The following is a 6,185-nucleotide window of genomic DNA, read 5'->3' as shown; positions in this document are numbered from 1 at the left end:
CATCTTCATCCATAAGAAAGAAATGCAGTTTCTCAAGCAGGTGAAGTTGTTTAAACGGGACTCAGGACTTGTCCAAAGTCGCACATGGAGCAAGTAGCAGAGTGGAGATTAGAGTTGAGGTCTACTTCCTCCCAGGCCTGTGCTCTTTCCACTACGCCATGCTGCATCTCTGAAAGCTATTGGAGTAGATGAGTTCCTCTGACAGATTGAATGTTCAGTGGGAAGGGAGGTGCACTTGGGAAAAAACAGTGGGGGATGCTCTAGACTGTCAACTCTTTGCGGGTAGGGAAAATGTCTACCAGCTCTGTTGTATTGTACTCCCTCAAGCACTGTGCAATCCCAGAGCACTTTGCTAAGCGCTTGGGAGAGCAAAATATAAGAGAGTTGGTAGACACATCCCCTGCCCACAGGGAGCATCCCCTGCCCACAAGGAGCTCATCTTTGTCAAATGCTTTAGTAGCAGCAGGAAAAATGTGGATAGGAGCAGGACCACAGGAGAAATGTACCAGAATGAGGTATGTGAATACATAATTTAATGTATAGAGAAACTAAGGGCTAAGGAAAGGAGGAAAATCTCTCAGTGCCATGGGTGGAGTGGGGTTACTGCGACTGTGACTAGTTAGGTCATGAGGGAAAGCTTCTCAGAGGAAGGTTTTCAGAGCAATCAGAAATGAAGTGTGGGGCGGATCCTCCAAGAGAAGTCCTGGATCCTGGAGTCTTCTAGATGGATTGGTCTACAAGTCTCCATTTGTTTCAGTTGGTATTGATTCTGATTTTTGTAAGAATGACCAAAGGTCTTGTGGAAAGTAGCTTCGATTGAACCTATGTAGAATGACAGCTGCAGAAAAGCAAGGACCAATAATAAGGATCCAGAGTATGAATTCTTTCACCCAGAAAGTGATTCCATTTCTGTCTTGCAGGATTTGGAGGGGGCAGGGCTTGGGGAGCTGGGGGACATTTCTACAGTAACAAACTCTGCTGACCCCTTCCCCCCATTTTTATAGTATTTAAGTGCTTACTATTTGTCAAACACGAGTCTAAGCTCTGAGGCAGATACAAGTTTATTAGGCTGGACGCAGTCTATGTCCCACATGGGGCTCATAGTCTAAGAGGAGGGAGAACAGGAGAACTGAGGCACAGAGAAGTTAAATGACTTGCCCAGGTTCACACAGGGAGCAGAAAGCAAAGCTGGGGTTAGAACCCAGGTCCTCTGACCCCCAGGCCTGGGCTCTTTTGGGTAGGCCTTGTTGCTACTCCTTGTTCTTAAACCTCTGTTGAGCCTGTACTCCCTCCCCTAACCTCCTCCCCCAGCACTCCCATGGCAGCAAATCACTCTAGAAAAACCCTGTCAAGGGAATAGACGGATGTATTCCGGGATGTTGATTGACCCAGTGGCTTTGGCTTGGAGACTCAAAATGCTAAGTAAAAACTGGTGGTTGATTTTCTTTCAAGACTGAGGGAGCCAGGGACCTGGAAATCCATTCTGGTGAGCTCTGGCATAGAAACAACCCTAGATCATTAATAACAATGAGTCAGGTTAAAGCACGGTCCTAAAACGCTTCTTTTCCAAGAACCGGTCCCGGCCCACAGCCTCACCCCCGCCGCAGCAGACGGGTTCTAACCAGGGACTGCTGGGCTGCCAAAAAGTCCAGAGTTCCCCTTCTCCCTTCCCACCGCCATCTTACATACAGACCTACTGTATGGCTCGATCACCGTAGACCTAGGGGACTGGGGGAAGCCTCTAATTTGGATCGTTGGCCCCGAGGGACCATCTCCTCCAAGAGGCCTTCCCCGATTAAACCCCTTTTCACCATCTCCCTCTCCCTTCTGTATCATCTATGCACTTCAGTTTGGGACCTTTGGACAATTGATATTCACCCTAGCCTCAACCCCAAGCATTTATGTGCATTTCTTTAAATTATCTAAGCAATTTCTATTAATGGCCATCTCCCATTCTAAACTGCAAGCTTGGTGTAGGCGGAGAACGTGTCTGCCAATTCCATTGCATTATAAAATCCCAAGGGCTTAGGACCGTGTTCTGTAAATAGGAAGCTCTCAAAAAAGATCACCGATGATTGATGAAGGTGATCATTCAGTTGAGGGTCTCTATTGAGCTTTGACTAAGAGCAAAGCACAGGACTCAGATCTTGAGAGTATAAAAGGAGCCAAACGAAGGGGCCTTTCCCACAAGGAGCTTAATAATACCGATAATTATGGTATTTGGTAAGCTCTTACTATGTGCCAAGCACTGTTTTAAGCTTGCCACCTAATGTTTAAGTGAGGAACTTAGGCAATGGCATATATGTGTCATGCAAGGGAATCCACTGTGCTGGCTTGTAGAACTTGATTTTCCAAAAGCTGAAAGTTCCCTGATTGTTGGGATGGGGAGGGGCTTGTTACCAACAGACCCACCAACCGCTTCTCAATTAGAGGATGAGAAAGTATCAGCCCAGAATCAAAGAGGGCAGCCAGTGATAACTAAAATGTTGCAAGTACTGAAGATCAGTAGCCTAATCCCCTTGCTTGTAGGGATGTGAGTTTAGTTCACAGAGGTCACTGGGAGAAATCAGGTAGCGGAAGGATCAAAATCGTGATTTGGACGGGCTTGCCTCTCCAGTGTTTCCCCACTCGATCCCTTCCTCCACCCTGGCCCAGCTCCCTGCGGTATCCTGTCCAGCCTCCACAAGGTCTCCCTGCCTCCGGCCTCTTCCCGCACCGGTCCATAATTCACTCTGCCGCGCGGATCACTTTTCTACATCTCCACTTGGGCGGCCAAGTCCTCCCCACACCTAGCAGAGGCACCGAGCCACGGCGAGAGGGAGCTGAGACCGGAGGGTCTCCCTTTATAGATACAAAGGGCCCAGGGAAGGGACCATTTTGAATTGAAGGCGACCATCTTCTTCCAGTTGCTCCTCCTGCTTGTCCTCCCCGAGAAGAGCCTGGCCGCTTGGGCCCTCGAACTCCGATGGTGGGCAGGGCCGAGCAAGGAGGAAGGCGGGCGGCGGGGCAGTGCCGGCTGGCAAGGCAGTGGATGCCAATGTTGTTTCCGGCTTGGCCAGAGGCAGTCGTCCACTGGGGAGCAGGGCAGCTGTCACCGGCCCGGGGCCGGGGGTGGGGATGGGGGTCGGGGTGTAAACTCCGTCGACTGATTCCCTTCTCGTTCTCTCCCTCTGTCCCCAGTGATTATTTTCGCCTCACTCCCAGTCAGGGGCCTGAATGCTGCTGCCAAGTCAACCCAAACTTTGAAACCTTACGGCTAGTACTTCCCCTTTCCCTAATTAGAGGGGCCACAATGATCAGAGCTGCATTTGAAAAGGAAAAACTCAAGGAGCCTGAGTTGCAATTTCTACCCTTCAGAACAGGGGTCTCTCGTTAAGCCGGAGCAGACACTCAAAAGCGTACCTTGCTTACAGGTCCTAGATGAGGAAATTGGGAATCTCCCTGGGCAAAAAGGCCCAGGTCCATAGGGAAAGCATCACTGTATTATAACGATGAATGCAAAGGCAAAGGAGCAGGCCACTGGCCGACAGGGCCACCATTCGGTAGTGGTCTCTATGGGGGATGTCAAAGTCAGCAAAGGATTCTGTGAGGGACGAAGCATCCTCGAAGCCTCGTGCAGATTCCTTTCATCTGATTGGACGAGGAGGGTACCAGCGTGGCTCAGTGGAAAGAACCCGGGCTTGGGAGTCCGAGGTGATGGGTTCGAATCCCTGCTCTGCCACTTAGCTGGGTGACTGTGGGCAAGTTGCTTCACTTGTCTGTGCCTCAGTTACCTCATCTGTAAAATGGGGATGAAGACTGTGAGCCTCATGTGGGACAACCTGATTCCCCTGTATCTCCCCCAGCGCTCAGAACAGTGCTCTGCACATAGTAAGCGCTTAACAAATACCAATCTTATGATTATTATCGTGTCCTGTTGGCAGCCTCAACGGCAGAAGCTACTTGAGGCTCTGCTGCCATCATCTGGTCGCTCTTGGAAACGATCCCCCCCAGCTTCATCCAACTAAGTCTTCTGCTTAGAATGATTTAATAATAATAATGATAATAATAATAATAACGTCGGTATTTGTTAATTGCTTCCGATGTCCCGAACACTGTTCTAAGCGCCTGGGTAGATACAGGGTCATCAGGTTGTCTCCCGTGAGGCTCACAGTCTTAATCCCCATTTTACAGATGAGGGAACTGAGGCACTGAGAAGTTGTGTCTTGCCCAAAGTCACACAGCTGACAGGTGGCAGAGCCGGGATTGGAACCCATGGTCTCTGACTCCTAAACCCGTGCTCTTTCCACTGAGCCATGTATTAGTTAAGCGCTTAACTATGTGTCAGGCACTCTACTGAGAGCTGCGGGGACACAAGCGAATTGATTTGGATGCGGTCCCCGTCCCGTGTGGGGCTCACAATCTCAATCTCCATTTTACAGACGAGGTAACTGAGGCCCACAGAAGTGAAGCGACTTGCCCCGGGACACATGGCAGACAAGTGATGGAGCTGGGATTAGAACCCGTGACCTTCTGACTCCCAAGCCAGTGCTCTGTTCACATGCGGCTTCCTTTTTGTCTTCCATCCGCCCAAGGGAGATGGGCCTCGTCACGTCTTTGATCCCATGGATCTAAAATGGCAAGTGATAGGACTAAAAGTACAACTACAAGAACTAGAGACGCAGAGAACAAGAGGAGAAGTGTGGCGTAGTAGATAGAGCACGGGCCTGGAAGCCAAAAGGATCTGGGTTCTGATTCTGACTCTGGCACTTGTCTACAGGGTGACCTTGGGCAAATCACTTTGTTTCTCTGGGCTGCTGTTAGCGCATCTGTAAAATAGGAATTAAGACTTCGATCACTAAGTGGGACGGGGACTGTTTCCAACCTGATTAACTTGTATCTACTCCAGTGCTTAGCAGCGCTAGCGTCTAGAGCAGTGCTAGCACTTAGAACAGTGCTTGGCACATAGTAAGCACTTGTCAAATGCCATCATTATTATTATTAGCTCAGTACCTGGCAAGTAGTAAACCTAAAAAAAACCAACTATAGTTATCCTTCTAGCATTCAGCTGTCTCTATTTGTACCATGAAGCAGCAGTGCTCTGTAACAGTAGCTTGAGATACTAATCAAAATTTAGAAAACAGCTTTGAAGGATTTCATTCATTCATTCAATAGTATTTATTGAGCACTTACTATACGCAGAGCACTTGGAATGTACAATTGGGCAACAGATAGAGACAATCCCTGCCCAATAATGAGCTCACAGTCTAAACAGGGGAGACGGCAAAGCAAAACAGCACAAAACAAAACAGCATCATCAAGATAAATAGAACCATGGAGATATACACATCATTAACAAAATAAATAGGGTAATAAATAATATATACAAATATGCAAATATGCACAGTGCTGAGGGGAGGGGAAGAGGGAAGAACGGAGGGCGGGAAGATGACCCATGAAACAATTCGTCCACCAAAACATTTTGAGCATTCCCTCCTCAAATGCAGTGCCCCTTTTTACTAACAGCAAGTTGAACTGTGTTGAAGAAGTACCTGTGTGGATGCTGAGAGTTGAGTGATGAGGGTTTTTCCCAATTTTTGTTTTAATTCTCTTGCCATTTGATTTGATTTTCTCTCCTCCAGACCTTTCTTTAAGCCCATCAGAATTAGTTTTAGGTTTTGGCGATGCGATCTGATGTTAATTCAACGTAAATGTTAATTCAACGTAAATGCCTTAAGGAAAGGATCCCCTTATGCAATGAAACATCAGATAACAATGAAAGCAGAGATGAGAAGGAGCATTGCCTAGTGGAAACAGCGGGGGTCTGAGAGTCGTACCATCTGGGTTCTGACTCTGGCTCCGCCACTTGTCTGCTTTGTAAGCGTGGGCAAGTTGTTTAACTTGCCTTAGTTCCCGCATCTGGTAGTAATAATCATAATAATGATTGTGGTATTTGCAGAGCACTTACTGTGTGTTAAGGCACTGTGCTAGGTTAGATAAAAAACAATCTTCACATTTGGGACTCACAGTGTAAGTAGGAGAGAGAACAGGTGTTGAATCCCCATTTTACAGATGAGGGAACTGAGGCCTAGAGAAATTAAGTGACTTACCCAAGGTCACACAGAAAGTATATGGTGGAGGCAGGATTAGAACCCAGGACCTCTGACTCCCAAGCCCATGCTCTTTCCTTTCATTTAGACTGCGAG

The 6,185-nt window shown here is 47.9% G+C and overlaps 1 long non-coding RNA gene across 1 annotated transcript; it reads right to left on the bottom strand.

Annotated features, from left to right (window-relative positions):
- Nucleotides 1-511: 511 nt before the first annotated feature.
- Nucleotides 512-3,617, bottom strand: LOC114814582. Its single transcript, XR_003762341.1, has 2 exons — nt 3,403-3,617; nt 512-838 (listed from the first exon to the last, which is right to left on the bottom strand). It is a non-coding gene; the product is annotated as an uncharacterized LOC114814582 (long non-coding RNA).
- Nucleotides 3,618-6,185: the final 2,568 nt, after the last annotated feature.

Source organism: Ornithorhynchus anatinus, chromosome 10 (genome assembly GCF_004115215.2).
Source record: "Ornithorhynchus anatinus isolate Pmale09 chromosome 10, mOrnAna1.pri.v4, whole genome shotgun sequence".
Lineage (NCBI taxonomy): Eukaryota > Metazoa > Chordata > Mammalia > Monotremata > Ornithorhynchidae > Ornithorhynchus > Ornithorhynchus anatinus.
Note: the sequence above shows the minus strand (reverse complement) of the source record. Positions and strands in the feature narration are given on the sequence as shown.